The sequence below is a fragment of the Capsicum annuum genome, chromosome 1 (assembly GCF_002878395.1).
Source record: "Capsicum annuum cultivar UCD-10X-F1 chromosome 1, UCD10Xv1.1, whole genome shotgun sequence".
NCBI classification, from domain to species: domain Eukaryota; kingdom Viridiplantae; phylum Streptophyta; class Magnoliopsida; order Solanales; family Solanaceae; genus Capsicum; species Capsicum annuum.
Window position 1 is genome coordinate 30,333,928 of NC_061111.1, and position 22,061 is coordinate 30,355,988.

Sequence of the window (22,061 nt, forward strand, 5' to 3'; positions counted from 1 at the left end):
CATGTTAAACAGATGCAATCCAGTGATGATCCACCAGCAAACCAAACTATTTATCAAAAGATGATTGGCAAACTGTTGTATTGTATAATGACAAGACCTGACATTGCCTTCAGCATTCAAACCTTAAGTCAATTCCTTCAAGATCCTAAGAAATCACATATGGAGGTAGTACTCAAAGTTGTGAGATATATCAAGAACCAACCGGGACAAGGTCTGTTATTGTCTAGTAGTTCAAATAATAGAGTGAGTGCCTATTGTGATGCAGATTGGGCATCTTGTCCTCAAACTAGAAGATCTGTAATTGGTTACTTTGTCAAGGTTGGAGAATCAGTAGTATCTTGAAAGTAAAAAAAAACAAGCTACGGTCTCCAGGAGTTCAGCTGAGGCAAAGTTTAGAAGTCTAGCAGATGTCATAGCTGAGTTGGTGTGGATATTAAGCTTGATGAAAGAGATTGGCATTGAGGCAGTGCTACCTATTGATGTGTTTAGTGACAGCAAGTCTGCCATACAAATAGCAACAAATCCTGTTTATCATGAGAGGACAAAACATATTGACATTGATTGTTTCTTTATAAGAGAAAAGATTGTTCAGGGGATGATCAGAACCAATTATATCTTAACCCAACACCAACCTGCAGATATGTTAACTAAAGGCTTGACCAAAGTACAATAAGTTCATCTTAATTCCAAGCTAGGAATCTGTGATATATTCTCACCTTCCTAGCTTGAGGGGGGGTGTTGAATACAAAGAAATAAAGCTGGTACAACTTCTAAAAGCAGTAGAATAAAGTTGTTCCATTTTTCTGTTATAACTGTTTTTAGGAATAGTGAGTTAGTTAACTGTTTTGACAACTAGGAGTTAGTTTGTTAGTTGTTTAGCTTCTCTATATAAGGGATTCTGATGTACATTGAAGATTAAGTGAATATACAAGATTACACTCAATTTCTCTAAAGTTTCTTCCTCCCTTCTCTTCTTCTTCCTTCTCTACATACTACTTCTTCTTCTTCTTCTGAATGCTAGGTATCTGTAACCTAGCTGAATTACAACATATATAAGAAATTTATAAATAATACTTATGAATATATTAAAAGCAAGTGGCATTCCGTACATCATGTTGTGAAAATTCTCAACAAGAATTAATCACATCTTATATCAATCCAAATACGTATATATACGTACGTACACAGTTGCGATATGTGATGTATCGAATGTAATTACAAGAAGAAATCTTCCATGCACAACAATGGAAATTATGAGGAAAAGAGATAAATTAGTGAGAGCTTATGAGACTGATCTTGTAAAGCTTAAGGCATGATCTTTTTTTTTTTTTCTGTTTAGAGGATAGCTATTATTTAGAAAATACAAACTAGCCTATTTATAGCTAGAGCTAATACACGTTAATTTATCTACCTAAACACTTAACTGATTAGCTATTTAGCACTTCTAAATAACTGACTGGATATAGAATCATCAGAATACGTACGTACCTTTAAGATACAATATGTCTAGGGATGGCAACTGGGGCCAGCCGGGAAAGGGTAAGAGTACTTTTAGTTTGTTTGGCCAAACTTTTAAGATCAACGTACTTTTGATGAAAAGCAATATAATTAATGTTTGAAATAAATTTAAAACCAACTTTCTAACAACTATTATTGCTCGACCAAAGTGCTTCTAGTGGAGAATATTTTTCTCTAAAGTGTTTACAAAAAACTACATACTCTTTTTAAGTTCTGAAAATAGCTTCCGCTACTTCCTAAAAACACTTTTTTCCAAAAGTTTTTATTTTAAAATGTCAGTATTGTTTAACACACGTGTAATACATTGTAATAGTTCTATTATTATTGAAAATAAGATACTAAAATTTTCCAATTCTAGTTAAGAATATTCTCGATTTATGCACGCAAAAGCAACTTCTGTGCTGTATGATTCTCTTTCTGGACTTATTTTTAAAATATGATGTGTGGAAGAAGAAGTAATCCCAATTATAGACAAAATGTTAATGCTAAATGCTACTAATAACAAAGTGATTACTCTATAAATATATAAATATGTGAACTGGACTTTCTTTATCTTTTTAACTGATTTTGTATCACTTTTTTTTTCTGTCCCCTATCGCTATTTTACAAACATCTTATCAAGAATTATGTTTTTTGACTCTTCACTATTTAAATAAGATTATGCATAGCCAACTTTTATTCACATATCACTTTTTAAGTATTTTAGTAAAAACATCGAAACCGTTTGAAAAACTTAATATAAGAAAATAAAGAGAAAAATGAAAAAGAGTAAAAAATGGGGATGGGGAGGATAGAGCTTGACAGGATGAGGATAAATAGGATAAAATATTTTTTTAAAAAATATTAAACGCTGCAAGGCATGACAGGTTAAAATTTTAACAAGGCTTGCCCTGTTTTATCCCAATTGTCATCCCTAAATATGTCAATTAATATGACTCAATAGAAATTCACCAGAGAAGAAAGCCTAACACGTAACAACAAGAAACTAGATATAATATCTATTTAAATCCGATGTTAAAAGGGCCACCTTTTCAAATTCAACTTATTAAAAAGGGTTGCTTAATAATTATGGCTCACTTGTTTCCTTGGTTCTCCCGTATCAATTAACTAGCTCACATATTTTGTTGTTGTTTTTTTAATTCTAGCACTATTTTTTATTGTGCAATTCGTGTTCAATTCATAATTTAGAACTAGCTTAGATATCTTTTATTTATCTATTCAATTTTAGATAAAAATAAAAAGAGCGGTGATGTATTAATGTTAGTCCAATGAGAAAGATCAAATAACATAATATCGAGCATTCAGTCGGTATCAAAATATCACTCAATTTTTTTTTTATTTCTTTAACTCATAAATACTAATACTCAATTCATACCTTGCTCGTAGCTTCTTGTAATCCATCTAAGAACATTCACAATTTTAGACAAATGTCAACGTGCCTATATCATTATCATTCGACTTGTGAGTAATGTTTTAAATTTGATACTCGTATATTCTTTTTCGAGAGCCATGTCACTAGGGGATTTGGGCTCTAGGTGACAAAAGAGTTTTTTTAAATGAGGTATAGTACAAAAAATAATAAATTCAAAAGAAGAATTAGATACAAAAAAAGAGATTAAACTTATTCCCGATTTTTCTATTATATCTATAAATTGTTTTAATAATTTTAAATGTTCCTCTTTAGTTTTTGTATATAGTAGTATCTCATTTATGTATACTATACAGTTAGGTAATTATTTAAAATAACTATCCATAAAATGTTGATATCTACCTGGTGCATTTTTATATCCAAATGGTAATACGTTCCATTCATAAAATCCTTGTGGTACCGTAAATGCGGTTAATTCATTAGATTCTCCTTCTAACTTTAAGTGGTAAAATGCACTTAACTTTTAACTCTGATACCAACTGTAGGGGGTGCGGATAACTTAAATAGATCTATCGTAACTATGGATCTATTTTTATTTGTGCGTGGATATTTCTTAACTTTTTTAAATATTTTTATTTTTAGTTTATTTATTTTTATTTTATTTATGTTCATATCTTGGGGGTGATTAAATGGTATTTGATTAAATGCTTTACTGTAGTATTCTTTAGTTTTTTCTCTTAGTCTTTGTAATTCTTCTAGATTATTTTTGAGATATTCTAAATATTCTATATCTTTTGTTCTAAAATATTCGATTAAATTCTCTTTCATAATCATTTCTTCTAATTTTATTTCTTCCATATCTTGTCTCCTATATTTTAAATATTCATAGTTTATCATTTTATTCTAAAGTAGTTGCTTGTTTACTAATTTCTGTGTAATATTCTATTCTAATTGTATTATAATTTATATCTGAATTAAGGTTATTAATGCTATTAATTATCTCTCTTTCTTCTTCTCTTAATGAGTTTTTTATGTTATATAAACTATTATCTGTACTTTTTTCTAAATTTTCTAAGATGTCTTTTATCCATATTAATTTTTCTTTTAGATTTTTCATTATTTCTTTGAGTCTGTTTCTATAATTAATTTATTCATATAGGCCACTTTGGTTTTCTCTAATTTTTCTAATATATTCTAACATTTTAGTCTGAATAATATCCATCTAGGTAATTATCTAGGTGTAGTTGTTCTATCCAATTTATAATTTCAATTTCATAGTCTAATATTTTTTCTAATATTATTCTCTTAATATCTATAATTTCTATATTTCTAAGTATATATAAGATTAATATTTTAAGATTATCTGTCATTTAAAATTGGTTAAATACTTTATTATAATGTTTTTTAGTTTTTTGTTTTAATCTCATTAATTCTTCTATATTTTCACTGAGAAATTGTATATATTTTATATCTTTAGTCCTCATATATTCATCTAAATTTGTTTTAATTTGTTTTTCTATTGATTGTTTATTTTTCATATCCATTTTTCAAAATTCTAAATATATTTAATTTATCATGGTTGATATGTAGGTTTAGTATATAAGCATTTGTAAGAATAGTTAGGTAAGTGTGGTATATAATTTACTCTAGTCATAAAATATTTATCAAATATATTTTCCAATATAATTTTTCTTATATCTGCAATTTCTATATCCTTAAGTACATATAAAACAAGTATTTTAAATTTATCTACCATTTCGTCAGATAAATAAGTATTCATTTTTTCATATGATGTTTTTTCAAAATATTCCCTTCAATCATACACATAACAAAATATGATTATTTTAGATTACTATATACTAGATTATTCTTAAATAACATATTCTTAGATCACTATTAGCATGGTAATCTGGATATTTTTTCCTTAAACAGCGTCTCTACTCTGACTACTCTCCTATCACGGCTTTTTACCTCACCGGTTTCATCTTTAGGATGGCATAGTTCTTAGGGATTTTTCTCCTTTTCCACTTTGCTAATAAACTTCTTAACATGCTATTTTTTCGAATAATTCTACTATAAAGCAACTAACATGAACTTATTTTATCATATCATGATTGTTAGGAATTTATGAATTTAGCTATTCATAATCATAAATAAATATACCTGTTCTGGTAGGTTTGATAATTCTGGGTTTTGTTCATCCATAACTTTTTTCATTAAAATATACATGTTTTTAATAAATATTTAAAAGTTTGTTGTGAAAGAAGAGTGTTTGCTTCAACGCATGAAGGCTTCTGCTTTTTTCTGCCTTCGGTGCCTTTTATTTATAATGAATCCTTTACATGCTTTACATGGTTCCTGATGTTACAAAAGTCAAAAAGGGAGGTTATCCTATTTTACACCTGTCCTAATATATCTTTACACGTTTCCTCTATACATTTGTCCTAAAAAAGCCAAGAAAAGTCAAAAAGTCTATAGTAAAGCTATTAAAGTTATTCACATGATTTACGTATTTCATATTTCAAAGTTAGCTTTTTTTTTTCTCCATATGTCGCTTCCTTCCTTTAATGCTTTGTCTTCTTCTATTATTGCTCCGTTGATTTTTATTTTCTTGTCGTATTTGCTGTCTTTCTATCTTCTTTTCATCTGGCATGCTCATCTTCATTCTAGTTGTACGTCTGGTATAACGTTATCTTCTCCTTTACATCTGAACATTGATGGTCTGGATATTTGTGTCCAATTATCTTGCAATATCTTGTTAATAATTCATCTGAAATAAATCATTTCTTAATTGCTCTTGCAGTAGATTGTTTTTCTGGGTTAAGTAATGTCATTACCCATTGTCTGACATCTTCCATATTTGTTTGTCGTAGTTCTCTTGAATTTGAATAAATCATTTTATGGTCTCTTGAATAATAACTCCATATTGTGTTTTCATTGATATAATTATTTGCTAATTCTTGAATAATCGTAGCTAGTCCAATAAGTCGTTTATTTGCATAGAAATCAGGTATCTCAATTCTGGGTATCTTTGGCTGATGTACAATATCTTCCGGTATAATCATATCACTGGTTAATCCTATTTTTACAACTTGTATAACTGTTTTGATCTCGTCGTATAATATCTCTGCTAGTGCAGTATAAAACTTTATATAAAATAGATTTCCTTTGATTACTCTTTTATAAGTGGTGAATATTTTATGTAATTCTTCCATAGCTGATAGTTCTTCTCCATCTTGGGTATATATGATATTTAATAATCCATAGTCGAAATAAATTTTTAAAAAGCTTGGGTTAGTTTTGGGTAGTGCGATTAGATTGTTATGACCTTGCAATCTTTGGGTTATATAGTTTGTGTTTGATTCTCAGATATCTATAGCTCTGGGGTTAAAATTTAGAAAAATTTGTACTTTGTAGATATTTTGTATGTATCCTCGGGCTAGATGGTTATAAGTTTTTTTATCTTGGTCCAAACTATCTCGATATGTGGTAATTTGTGGGGGTATGTATAAGGGGTCTTTTTGTATTTTTGGTATAAATGGTTTCTCAAATATCTTATTCATGTTCATGTTCTGGTATCTTTGTCCACTAACTCCTTTGCTTGTACCTGCAATTTTAGATTGATAAACGTTATGGGTTTTATGAAATGTCCCAACATCTCCTTTTAGCTTTGAAATTTTAATGTCTTCCGATCGACATAGCTCTGCACACTACTGAGTTAGCTGATTTGCAGCTTTAGACTTCAGTTTAACTTCATTAGTCTTTAGTTTTTCTATTTCATTACCCATACTGTTCACTTTCATTGAAAGCATAGTTAGGGTTTTGAGTATCTTTTCTAAAGCATCTTCTTCTATTATATCAGTCTGTGTAGCTTTGTCTTGATATGTAATCAGCAATAACATTTTTGTTAGTACTAATTACTTCAATTGTAAATGTAAAATTTAATAAATTCAATACTAGTTTTTGAATCTCTTTTGTTGTAACTGAATTTTGTATTTTCTTTGTTAGCCACCACCGAACCTGGGTATTATCTGTTCTCACAATAAATTTATTATATACAATATATGGTTCAAATGCTAATAAACATTTATATAACGAACATAATTCTTTTCTAATTATTTATGTTTCACTAAACGTACATGAGTAGTATCTGCAATGATGTTCTAATTTTTCATTTTCGTATCTATATTTAAGTACTCCTCCATAACTATATTCAATTGCATCTGCTTCTACTAGATATATAAATTTTTTATCTTCGTCTGGGAATTGTAATTTTGGTAATTCTTTACAAAGTATTTTTATTTTCTGGACTTGTTTTTTATCTTCTTTGTTGTAATTATATTCTACGCCCTTTTTTAATTTTCTCTGTAAAGGCTTTAGGTTTTCTGCTAATTTTGGTATATATTCTCTTACTTGGTTTACTAATCCTAAAAATGATTGTAATCTCCTTTTTGTATCTAATTCTTATTTTGAATTTATTAGTTTTTGTACTATATGTTGTTGCATTTTTACTTCACTTTTATCTATTTGTATTCCTAAAAATTCTATCTGATTTTTCATAATTTCGGCTTTCTTTTCACTTAAAATTATTCCCAATTTTTCTATTATATCTATAAATTATTCTAATAATTTTAAATGTTCCTCCTTAGTTTTTGTATATAGTAGTATATCATCTATGTATACTATACAATTAGGTAATTATTTAAAATAACTATCCATAAAATGTTGATATCTACCTGGTGCATTTTTATATCCAAATGGTAATACGTTTCATTCAAAAAATCTTTGTGGTACCATAAATGCGGTTAACTTCTTAGATTCTTCTTCTAACTTTAAGTGGTAAAATCCTGATTTACAGTCAAATTTACTAAAATAGTTATATCCTTGTATTTGTCTTATTTTTAATATCTTATTTGGTATTGGATAATTATATGTCATAGTTTTTGCATTTAAATTTCTATAATCAATAACCATTCTACTTTTACCTCTTTTTTGTTCACTATGTTTATTTACTATAAATGTTGGACTATTGTGTTTACTATTACTTTTTTGTATATACTGTTTTTCTAATAATTCATCTATATGCATTTTAAATCGTCAAAATTATATGTTAATAGATTTTGAATTATTATGCTATTTTTATCTATTAATTCAATTTTTATAGTAGTTTTATGTTTTCCCCATCCTTTTAGTGGATCTTCACTATATAATTGTCTTAATTTTTTCTTTATTATTTCTACCTTATCTATTGAAAATATAGTTATTTCTTTTTTATTTATCGAAAATACAACTAGTTCTACTGTGTTTTTTGTATTTTTTTATATTTTCTAACTTTTGTGTAATTTTTTCACTATCCATTCAGTTTTCTTCCTTATTTTATTAATAACTCTTTTTGCTCTTACTTTTTGTTTACATGGTGTTGTGAACCACCAATCTATTTTAGTTATTATATGTGGGTATAATTTATCTAAAATTGGCATTCCTAAAATCATATCTTTTGATGTTAGTTCATAATTATAGATTTCTTCTATTGTTATTAGTTTATCCCATATCTGTATTTTTATATTTTTAGCTTTATATGTAATTAAGCTTCCTTCATTATTAAATCCTTTGACTATTATTGGTGTTTTTAATTTATCCCATTTACTTTCTGGTAAACAGTTGTATCTACATAAGTTTGCTTCTGTTCCTGTATCTATCGTAGGTGTATAATACCTATTATAATATCCTTCTACTATTATTTTTACAAGTACATATATTTTCATATCACGTTAAAGTTCTTTTTATGAATAATCTTTCTTTATTGTATGTTATAGATAATTGTGTATGTTCTATATTGTATGGTTTTACTTGTTCTAACCATTTTATTCCTAATATTATGTCTATTTTTTGCATTTCTTTCTTTATTTCAAATTCTATTTTTATTTTTCTGACTCCTATTATTATTTTTTTTTCTGTCGTATCTTTAATGTTTATTAGACTCCTTGGTAGATCTGGGCATATATCACTATTAGATTTTATTTCTTCACTTTTTACTAGATATTTTGCTATATAATTTTATTTTTGTCCTGTGTTTAAGAGTATTAAATATTTTTTTTCATTTATTGTTCCTGTTATATAATATTGATTTAAATTAACTATTGAAGTTGTTTCATAACTTGTTCTTTTGATGAGCTTGTTGATTCTGATTTTTCATGAGCTATTCTTTTTGTTGTACTTATTCTGTCATTTATTATTTCTAAATCTTCTTCTATATTTATGTCTTTGTAACTATAATCATTATTATCAATTGTTTTTACAAATTGTTCAAAAGGACTTTCTATTTGTATTTTATTAATTTTATTTTTTCTTATTATTTTATGTTTTGTTGTTAATACATATATATTTTTACATCTTGCTGTAAATATTTTACTTCCTGGGGTTAGTTCTATTCCTAATATTTTTCAGTATAATACTAATGATTTATATATATTTTTATCTGTTACTGCTACTGAATAATTCGCACTTATTATAAATTTAAATTTTTGGTATATTAAATTTCCTTTTATAGCGGTTATTATACTTTTTTCTATAGGTTTTATAATTCTATCATCTGCTAAATATAATTCTATTGGTGTATCTATTCCTTCTCTAAAACATGCTTTTATCAATATCTCAGTTCCTCCAAGGTGTACATATTTTATTGAGTCTTTACTTTTTATATCGTTTATTTCTTTATTAACTATTCTTTTTCGTACTAGTGGTATACTAACTCTTCCTTTTGCATAGCTACAGTCTATTACATGTTCTTTTTGACTTACTACGTAGTATTCTTCCTTTTTTCTAATAAATATATTTTTTATTGTTGGTATTTTAAATATTTTTTATACACTTAAGTCTAACTCTTTTCCTTTTATTTCGTCAAATATATTATTGTCAAATATTATTTTTTGATCTGTTCCTTCTTCATTTAAATATTCTTCCTTTGTTATTATTTTTATATCTTTTTCAGTTATTTGGTTCATTTTTGTATTTTCTTCAGTTATTTGATTCATTTAATTCACTATCTATTTCATTATCTGTTTCATTTTTCGAAATTTCATATACACTATCTTCACTTTCTAATTCATAATTTGATTCATTTAATTCACTATCTATTTCATTATCTGTTTCATTTTTCGAAATTTCATATACACTATCTTCACTTTCTAATTCATAATCTATATAATCTATCTGCATATATTCTGTATTTTCTATTTTTATTTCTGATATTTTTTTATTTTTTGGATTTTTTGGTAATTTACAGTCTCTAGCTAAATGTCTAGTTTTCTACAATTATAACAAGTACATTCTTTTATAGATTTCTTTTTTCTATATGGTCTTTTATGTTTATAATTTTTTACATAATATCTTTTTCTTTGTTTCCTATATTTATATTTTAATTTTTTGTATTTCTTATGTCTTTTTTTTTTCTTATAATATCTTTATTCACATCCAAATTGAGGTGCTATTTTATCTTTGCAACATGCTAAATTTCTTATTAATGTTTTTTCCATTTTTATTTCTTCTCTATATTTTTCACATAGATTTCTATACAATTGTTGTAAAAAATTTATTCTTGCTCCTAGGGTATCTTTTATTTTTGCTTCATCCCAACTCTTTATTATTTTTGAACTAAATGGTTCAGGTAATTTACTAAAATATAATTTTCTGATTTCTTTACTTTCTTCTATATTATATGTTCCTTTATAATAATATTCTTTAAATGCGCACGTATACTCATCTATATTGCACATATTACATATTGCTAATTTTAATAGTAAATTCCTATTCGTATCGTTCTCTTTATTTTGTTCTTCTTCTTCTGTTGTTATACTACTAAATTCTTCTCATATAACTATTTCATATTTTTTCAATATTTCTGTTGGTAGTATTTTAATAGGTATTGATGTTCCTTCTATTTTATTATCAGATCTTAGTACTTTTTTACTTGCTTCAGCTAGGTTTAAAAACCATAATTTTATTGTTCCTATTAATGTCTTTTCTATATATTCTGGTGTATTTGTTGTATCTATTTTATTATCTAATAATTGTTTTGACATGTATCCTACCCATAGTTGTATTGTTTTATTTGTGTCTATTACACAGTTTAAATCTAAAAAGTTGTAATTAATTATTTGTTTTGGTGTCCATTTATTATATTCATCCTTTGGATTATATCTTTTAAACTTATTTTTGTAATTATAGGTTGGTTTTCTTATTTCTGATGTATTAGGTATTATATTTTTATCTAGAGTATTTACTTCTATATTTATTAGTTCTAGATTTTCTTTATTAATTACTTCTTGTTTTTCATTAATTTCTAGTTTTCCTATGTTTTCTAGAATTTCTGTATATGTTTCACTATCTTTCAAATCATAATTATCTGTTTCTTCAGTATCCATTGTATTTATTTCTAATTCACTAGTTTCTGGTTCTTTATTTTTTATTTCTAATTTTTCTTTAAATTGATTTATCTCAATTAATAATTTTTGTTCTTTATTTTTTTCTTCTTTTTCTTTCTGTCTCTTTTCATATAAATCTTTTAATATTTGTAGTTCTTTTTCTAATTCAAAAATCCTACTATTTTTAGTTTCTTCTATTTTTCATATTTCTTTTGTGGTTTGTTGTTTTATTTTATCTATTTTCTTTTTTCTGTCTATCTCTTTGTTTTCTCTTCCTATTCTTACCATGGCTGTCAACTTATCTTCCAATTTTAATTCTTCTTTTTCTAACATTAAATATAAATGTTCACCTATTTCCTTATATCTCCTTCCTAAATTAGAGAATACTTTTTTTATTTTTAATCCTTCGTGATTTTCATATATTTTTTCATCTATTATAAATTTTTCTTTGTTCATTTTATTTAAATGTATATAGGTTATGTTGATATATACATTCTAGACTATCTATTGTTGATTCTAAATTTGATATTTCTTCTTTTTGTGCATTTACTGAGTTTTTGCTAACTCCAGCAATTATGTTATACTGTAGTCTTTCTATCCTTATTTTTAATTCTTTACGTTTTTCAGATATTATTTGTTTTAATTCTTTATATTGTTGTGGTTTTTGTACATTATTCATCTAAATAAATATTATAAATATTATTTTGGTGGATATCTAAATCTAATTTTTATCATAAATTAATCAAATAATTCCAAATATATACAACTTCTGTAACTTTTAATAGCAATAACAAATATACCAAATAAGAAATTCAACGAAAATCATAATTATACTTACTAAATCACCTATGAAGTAATTTCCAAGTGATATACGAACAAAATTTGACCTAAAAAAATTCCAAAAATTTCAACAAGGGCACAACGAATAAGTGAAACACATGAAAAAATTCATGAAACAGGTAAAGAAGACCAAAATAGTGTATCATACATTAAATGCTAAGGAATCAAGGGAACAAACGTTTGAGTTCTCCTAAAAACATTTAAGTTTCCTAGTATTTTAATTGCTTTCTAATGGATGAACCATCTATTATAACAGATTTTCTATCTATTTGATAATTTCCAACAGATGAATCATCTGTTGCAATATGTTAGTCATTTGTTGATTCAAATTAAGCAATTTTTAGTAATAACTAAATTGATTTATCTAAAATTAAAAACAAGTCTTTAAGACAATGGGACAGACATTTGAGTTCTCCTAAAAATGTTTGAGTTCCCTAGTATTTTAATTATTTTCCAACAGATCACCTATTTGTTGCAACAAGTTAGTCATTTGTTGCAATAAATGCATATAACAGGTTAGTCATTTGTTGGTTCAAATTAAGCAATTATTAATAATAATTAAATTGATTTAACTAAAATTGAAGACAAGATTTAGACAAGGGAGAAAACGTTCGAGTTCTCCTAAAATACATTTGAGCTTTAGTATTTTAAAGTGCTTTTCAACATATATTTTGTCTATTTAGTAATTTCCAACAGATGAGTCATATGTTGCAATAACTTAGTCATATGTTGCAGTGGACGTCTATATTTGTTTGATAATTTTCAATAGATGAATTCAACAAATGACTATATCTGCTTGATAATTTTCAATAGATGAATTTAACAAATGACTATATCTGCTTGATAATTTTCAATAGATGAATTAGTTGTTGTAACAAGTGAGTCATTTATTGCAACAGTTGTCTATATTTGTTTGGTCATTTTCAACAGATGTTTTTATTTGTTTGATCATTTCCAACAGATTACTCATCTATTGTAACATGTTAGTCATCTATTGATTCACATTAAGTCATTATTAGTAATAACTAAATTGATTACTAAAATAAAATATGAATTAATAAGTTCAATTACAGTTTCAATTAATCTTATGGTAATTACACAATCAACTAAGTATGTTCGTTCTGAGTAGAGTGATCAATTGACCAATTTTATTTGAAATGATTCAAACTAAGTCATCATTAGAAATAACTATATTGATTTAACTAAAATTAAAGATGAATTAGTAAGTTCAATTACGATTTCAATTAATCTCATAGTAATTACATGATCAATTAAGTGTTTCGTACTAAGTAGAATGATTAATTGACTAATTTTATGTGAAATAATTCAAATTAAACCATTATTAGAAATAACTATATTGATTTAACTAAAATTAAAGATGAATTAGTAAGCTCAATTACGATTTCAATTAATCTCAGTAATTACATGATCAATTAAGTGTTTCATCCTTAGTAAAATAATTAATTCACCAATTTTAATTTAAATGATTCAAATTAAGCCATTATTAGTAATAACTATGTTGATTTAACTAAAATTAAACATTAATTAATGAGTTCACTTACAATTTCAATTAGTCTCATCGTAACTACATGATTAACTAAGTATATTCGTCCTGAGTAGAGTGATCAATCGATCAATTCTATTTGAAATAATTCAAATTAAGTCATTATTAGTAATAACTAAATTGATTTAACTAAAATTAAAGATAAACTTACAATTTCAATTAAGCTCATAGTAATTAAATGATCAACTAAGTGTATTCGTCATGAGTAGAGTGATCAATTGAGCAATTTTATTTTAAATGAATAAAGTTAAGCTATTATTCGTAATAACTTAATTGATAAAACTAAAATTAAAGATGAATTGATAAGTTCACTTACAATTTCAATTAATCTCATAGTAATTACATGATCAACTATGTGTATTCGTCTCGAGGAGAGTGATCAATCGACCAATTTTATTTGAAATGATTCAAATTAAGTCATTATTAGTAATAACTAAATTGATTTTGACTAAATTAAAGATGAATTGATAAGTCCACTTACAATTTCAATTAATGTATTCATCCTTAATAGAATGATCAATTGATAAATTTTATTTAAAATGATTCAAATTAAGCAATTATTAGTAATAACTAAATTGATTTAAACTAAAATTAAAGACGAGACCTTAGACAAGGGGGAAAACATTTGAGTTATCTTAAAAACATCTGAGTTTTAGTATTTTAAATTATTTTCCAATATATATCCTATATGTTTGATAATTTTCAATAGATGAGTCATCTGTTACAACAACTTAGTCATCTGTTGCAACATATGTCTATATTTGTTTGATAATTTTCAATAGATGAGTCATTTATTACAACAGGTTAGTCATTTATTGCAACATATGTCTATATTTGTTTGGTCATTTCCAACAGATGCCTTTATCTGTTTAGTCGTTTTCAATAGATGCCTTTATCTGTTTAGTCATTTTCAACAGATTACTCATCTTTTGCAACATGTTAGTCATCTATTGATTCATATTAAGTCATTATATTAGTAATAACTAAATTTATTTAACTAGAATTAAATATGAATTAATAAGTTCAATTATAATTTCAATTAATCTCATGGTAATTACACTATCAACTAAGTGTGTTCGTCCTGAGTAGAGTGATCAATTGATCAATTTTATTTGAAATGATTAAAACCACACCATAATTAGAAATAACTATATTGATTTAACTAAAATTAAAGATGAATTAGTAAGTTGACTTACAATTTCAATTAATTTTATAGTAATTACATGATCAACTAAGTGTTTCGTCTTAAGTAGAATGATCAATTGATCAATTTTATTTGAAATAATTAAAATCAAGCAATTATTAGTAATAATTAAATTAATTTAACTAAAATTAAAGATGAATTGATAATTTTAATTACGATTTCAATTAATGTCATAGTAATTACATGATCATCTAAGTATATTCGTCTTGAGTAAAGTGTTAATTGACCAATTTTATTTGAAATGATTCAAATTAAGATATTATTAGTAATAACTACATTGATTTAACTAAAATTAAAGATAAATTGATAAGTTCAATTACGATTTCAATTATTCTCATATTAATTACATGATCATCTTAGTGTGTTCATTTTGAGTAGAGTGATCAATTGACTAATTTTATTTGAAATGATTCAAATTAAGCCATTATTAGTAATAGCTAATTGATTTACTAATTACAATTTAAATTATTCTCATAGTAATTACATTATCATTTAAGTGTATAACTTATTGCAACAGATGAGTCATCTGTTGAAAATTATCAAACATATATACACATATGTTGCAATAGATTGGTCATCTATTGTAACAAATGTCTTTATCTGTTGGCTATTTCCAATAGATGACCAATCTGTTGCAACATATGACATTATCTGTTTGTTATTTCCAACAGATTACTAATCTTTTGCAGTAGATGACTAATCTATTGCAATAGATGTCTTTATCTGTTTGGTCATTTTTAACAGATTACTCATCTTTTGCAACATCTTAGTCATATATTGATTCATATTAAGCCATTATATTAGTAATAACTAAAACTAGTATTAATAAGTTTAATTACTATTTCAATTAATCTCATGGTAATTACACGATCAACTAAGTGTGTTCCTCCTGAGTAGAGTGATCAATTGACCAATTTTATTTGAAATGATTCAAACCAAGCCATAATTAGAAATAACTATATTGATTTAACTAAAATTAAAGATGAATTAGTAAGTTCACTTACATTTTCAATTAATATTATAGTAATTACATGATCAACTAAGTGTTTCATATTAAGTAGAATGATCAATTGACCAACTTGATTTGAAATAATTAAAGTTAAGCAATTATTAGTAATAACTAAATTGATTTAACTAAAATTAAAGATGAATTGATAATTTAATTACGATTTCAATTAAACTCATAGTAATTACATGATCATCTAAGTGTATTCGTCTTGAGTAAAGTGTTAATTAACCAATTTTATTTGAAATGATTCAAATTAAGACATTATTAGTAATAACAACATTGATTTAACTAAAATTAAAGATGAATTGATAAGTTCAATTACGATTTCAATAATTCTCATCTTAATTACACGATCATCTTAGTGTGTTCATTTTGAGTAGGGTGATCAATTGACTAATTTTATTTGAAATTGGTTCAAATTATGCCATTATTAGTAATAGCTAAATTGATTTAACAATTACAATTTCAATTAATCTCATAGTAATTACATGATCATTTAAGTGTATAACCTATTGCAATAGATGAGTCATCTGTTGAAAATTATCAAATAGATATACACATATGTTGCAATAGATTGGTCATCTGTTGTATCAAATGTCTTTATCTGTTGGTCATTTCCAACAGATGACCAATCTATTGCAACATATGACTTTATCTGTTTGTCATTTCCAACAGATTACTAATTTGTTGCAATAGATGACTAATCTGTTGCAACAGATGTCTTTACCTGTCTGGTCATTTTCAACATATTACTAATTTGTTGCGACAGATGATCGATCTGTTGCAATAGATGTCTTTATCAACTTGGTCATTTTCAATAGATTACCCATCTGTTGTAATAGATGGGCTATCTGTTATCAATCTATCTTTAATTTTGTTGTAATAGTAAATAATCTTGTGTTATTATTTAATTTTAGTATATGACCTTGCTCTCAACCAAACACTTTCTTTATTGTAATTGACTCTTTCCACTCTCGAATGCTCAAAAACCTACACCTCTCAATATCTTAAAAAAATAGGCAGCATGAAAAAAAATAGAAATAAACTCAATCGATCAAATAAAGATTTTCTCATTCATTACGTAAAAAATATTTATAGCATTAGGTAGATCCGATAAAATAAATTACAAATGATAAAAAAAAATATATAACCTAATTATTATTATTATTATTATTATTGTTATTATTATTGTCAATCAAAAATCCATTGGGCAGCAAACCCCTCAGCCTTCGAATCCTACGAAGCACCCTTGCTGTCGGGGCGCCCAACTCTAACTCGAGTTCATAAACCAGCCTTTTAAGTTCCTACACGGTGTCAAGTAGAATCGCCATATACCAAATCAGATCAGTCATATCTAAAACATGCATGAATAAATAACATAAAACACTAAACCACATATTGTACCAACTGGTAGTTTAACAAAAAAAATGTGAAACTTCATTAGAAAATAGATGCATGTTAATAATTTCCATATTAGAACAAGAAAATAAAACATACCTCAACGGACGAACAAGAAATTTATTTTTGAAAGAGAAGTGATTGAAGATATAATGACAATTTTATGCAAGACAAGATGCAAGAGATAGAGCTGAGGAGACCTATTTATAAAAGATTGAATGAGTCAGTAGTGCAGTATGTTAGGCAAAAAATCACAACCGTTCACCTCTTTTTTAATAATTATATCTCTTAATTAAATCGAACTTGGTGACTTTTCAATTATTTAAATTAAAAAATAGATTTAAATACAAAAAATGTGAAAAGTCATAACTTTTTATCTTTTTGGTATTTTAGTTATTTAAATTAAATATCTACCAAATTGTGTTTATCATATTTTTTTTCATATTATTTATTTACGAACTATTTTTTTTAATTAAATGATCGAAAAGTCATGACCCTTGAGTTCTTCCAACAAATGATCTGTTTGTTGCAATATATGATCCATCTGTTACAATAGATGACCCTTTTGTTGCATCATATGGCTCATCTGTTCGAGTAATTAATTCATTTTTGCAACATATGGTTCATCTGTTGCAACAGATTGTTCATTTGTTGCAACAAATTGTTTATTTGTTAATAAAACAAATCAATAACAAGATTTATTCAATAGAAATAATAACAAATCATCATTTATCAATACACCATTTTTATCATGAGATTAATTGAAATCGTAATTGAACTTTTACTAATTTATCTTCAATTTTAGTTAAATCAATATAGTTATTTCTAATGATGGATTAGTTTGAATCATTTCAAATAAAATTGGTCAATTGATCACTCTACTCAGGACAAACATACTTAGTTGATCGTGTAATTACCATGAGATTAACTAAAACTATAATTGAACTTATTAATTTATACTTTATTTTAGTTAAATCAATTAGTTATTACTAATAATGGCTTAAAGATGAATAACATGTTGCAATAGATGATTAATCTGTTGGAAAAGACCAAACAGTTAAAGACATTTGTTGAAAATGACCAAACAGATATAAACATCTGTTGCAATAGATGACTAACCTGTTGCAATAGCTAACTCATCTATTGAAAATTATCAAACAAATATAGATATCTGTTGCAACAAATGACTAAATTGTTGCAACATACGACTCATCTATTGGAAATTATTAAATAGACAAGATATATGTTGAAAAGCAATTTAAAATATGAAAGCTCAAATGTTTTTAGGAGAACTCAAACATTTGTCTCTTGTCTAAGGTCTTGTATTAAAGACTTATCTTTAATTTTAATTAAATTAATTTAGTTATTATTAATAATTGCTTAATTTGAATAAAAAATGACTAACCTGTTATAAACATCTGTTGCAATAGATGGCTAACTTGTTGCAACAAATAAATAATTTGTTGAAAAATAATTAAAACACTAAGGAACTCAAATATTTTTAAGAGAACATAAATGTTTGTCCCATTGTCGTAGAGACCTCTTTAATTTTAGCTAAATCAATTTAGTTATTACTAATAATTGCTCAATTTGAATCAACAGATGACTAACATGTTGCATCAGATGATTTATCTATTGGAAATTATCAAACAGATAGAAAATATATTGTAACAGATGGGTCAACTATTAGAAAACAATTAAAATACTAGAAAACTTAAATGTTTTTAGGAGAACTCAAACGTTTGTCCCCTTGATCCTTTTGCATTTGATGTATGGTATATTATTTTTGTCTTCTTTACCTGTTTCATGAAATTTTTCATGTGTTTTACTTATTCGTTGAGCCCCTATTGAAATTTTTTAAATTTTTGAAATTTTTTTTAGGTCAAATTTTGTTCGTATATCACTTGGACATTACTTCATAGCTTATTTTGTAAGTAAAATTATGTTCTTTGTTGAATTTCTTATTTGGTGTATCTGCTACTGCTACAATGGATAGAACCTACAACATGAATCCAATATATGAGTCATCTATTGCAACAAGTGAGTAATCTGTTGCAATATATGACTAATCTGTTGCAACAGATGGCCCATATGTTGGATTCATGTTACAACACTATAAAGCGAATCTAACAGATGAGTAAGTTTCTTACAACAAATTAGTCATATATGTTACAATAGATTATTCATCTGTTGCAACAAATTAGTCATATATGTTGCAACAGATTCCTCATATATGTTGCAATAGATTACTCATTTGTTGCAACAAATTAGTCATATATGTTGCAACAGATTAGTCATATATATTACAACAGATTAGTCATATATGTTACAACATATTACTAATCTGCGTAACAGATTAGTCATATATGTTGCAACAAATTACTAATCTGCGGAACATATTAGTTACTAATCTGTACAACAGATTAGTCATATATATTGCAACAGATTACTCATCTGTTGGATTCACGTTACATGTTTTATCCATTGTTAAAAAACAACAGTAGCAGATACATCCAGATGAGAAATTCAACTAAAAAATAACAAACATTTAAAAAAATAACAAAAAACATAAAAAAAAAAATAACAAACACCAACAAATCAAGTTCCTCGCTTTCTTCATAACTTAAAAACCCTAATTTTTTACCTGTGAAAATCGAAAAGAAATGATGAAGAACTCGAAAATGTTGTCACTGGAGAATGTTGTCACGTCGACTGACGCTTGAAAGTAAAAAAGGAACGGGCAAGAACTCAAAACTATTTGTTGCCAGAGGTTGAAGTTGCACAAGATTGAAAGGAGAAATTTGAAAAGTTGTTGGTTGAGAGAAGTTAGAGAGAGAAACTATCGAGAGAAAGAGAAAAGAGAGAGAGATTGATTTGCAGAGAGAGGGAAATTTTGTGGGTGTGAGTTACTTTGTATTTTTGAAAAGATTAAAAAGTTTAGAAAATATTAATCAAGTCCATAATTAACCTAATGAAGTTTTTTAATTATGTTTGATCCTTTAAATTGGTCAATATCGTCAATCCTTCGTTCCAGACTTAAAAATACCTTTCCTTCAATTTTCTCAACTCTCTCACATCGAATAGTCAAGGTAGTGACTAGTGATCCTCTGTTTAGTGCTATTTTATGTTAATTAACTAATCTCGTTTCTGAGTCTGGCACATTCATTCTTATAAAATAAGTTCGTAAATTTGAGTCATGTTGATTAATCAAAGAATTTATGGAGGATTTCTGTTATTGTCGTATTTTTCTCTGAGTTATAATGGGATTCAAGGAGAAATAAAGTTATCTAAATTAGAAGTCTTAGAATTGGAGAAACAACTTAAACTTTTGAACAAACCGGCCGTCAAAACAATTAAGGTATATCTTTGAATATCTTTGTACTTATAATTCTCGTGATTAATAAATTTATAAATTTTGATTCACAGACTATATATGGAGATATATATGCTTGTGTGGACTTCTACAAGCAATCTGCATTCGATCATCTGTTGTTGAAGAATCATAATTTTCATCCCGAGGCGTATTTCTTAAATGTCCATTTTAAGTTGAAATTTCTAGAAATGCATATACGATATTGTGAATTTGTGATGCATAATTTAGTTTTAAATGTACAGATGAAACCTACTTTAGCACGAACAAAGCAAAATACCGGTAACTCATCAATTAGTCCGTCGTCGAGAATATGGTTAAAAGGTAAAGGTTGTCCTCTTGGAACAATTTCAATTAAAAGAATTACAAAAGATGATCTTATAAACAACGAAGTATGCCACCACCACAAGGTGTCACATTTGATACTCAATTAGTTGCGGTAAGATAATATTACACTAGTTTACTATTTTGGCTAGAACAGTAACTTCCATAAACAGAATCCATAATTCCATTTATGGAATATAACAGTCTAAAAACTCAAAATTACAATTTAAAAAATTGAAGTGTTTGTGTGTAAAGGTCAAACATATTTAGTATTTCATAATTTCGAAAATCTCATATATACTTTATTGCTTCTGCACAGACAAAAAATAACAGTGGACCAAACGGAATATACAATTCACAAGGATACGAGGTATATTCTATGAAAATTCACTCTCATTTTCAAGTTCAAAATGTTTTGTCTTCGTTCACTTTCCCAGGCCTTTATTGTGTACTAAAAATTAAATACATCAAAACTTAGATTTAACTAGAAAATAAATTTCAAGTCGAGAAAACATCATTTACTACATACAGGTTGCAGTAGTTCTGACTAAAGATAATCCAAATAATAAATTTGCGGGAGCTCAAATGGCAGCTAGTAAATGGGAACCTCATGTTAAAGATCGACAACATAGTGCATGTCGATTGAAAATTCAGAAAGGATCTGATATTGTACAAGTTGGTTGGAGAGTAAGTCTAAACTCATTGAGAATTTAATTAATTATTTCGTTCTAATTGCAAATCTTCGAGTGTTAGAATCATTATCGACTAAATCATCACAATATCTTCACTTCGAACTCCAGGTGGATCCCACACTCTACGGGGATACCAAAAGTAGGCTCTTCATACATTTTCAAGTAAGGTTTCTTTTAATTTACTTCAATAATTTGTATCTCAATTTTGTGAAAGAAGTAATCTTTTTGTTTATCCATATATGTACCTCAATTTGCATACATAGCTCATAGATGGTAAATTTTTGTATGTTTTGTAGGCCGGAAATAAGCATTGTTTCAATACATTATGTCCTGGCTTTATTATAGTAAAT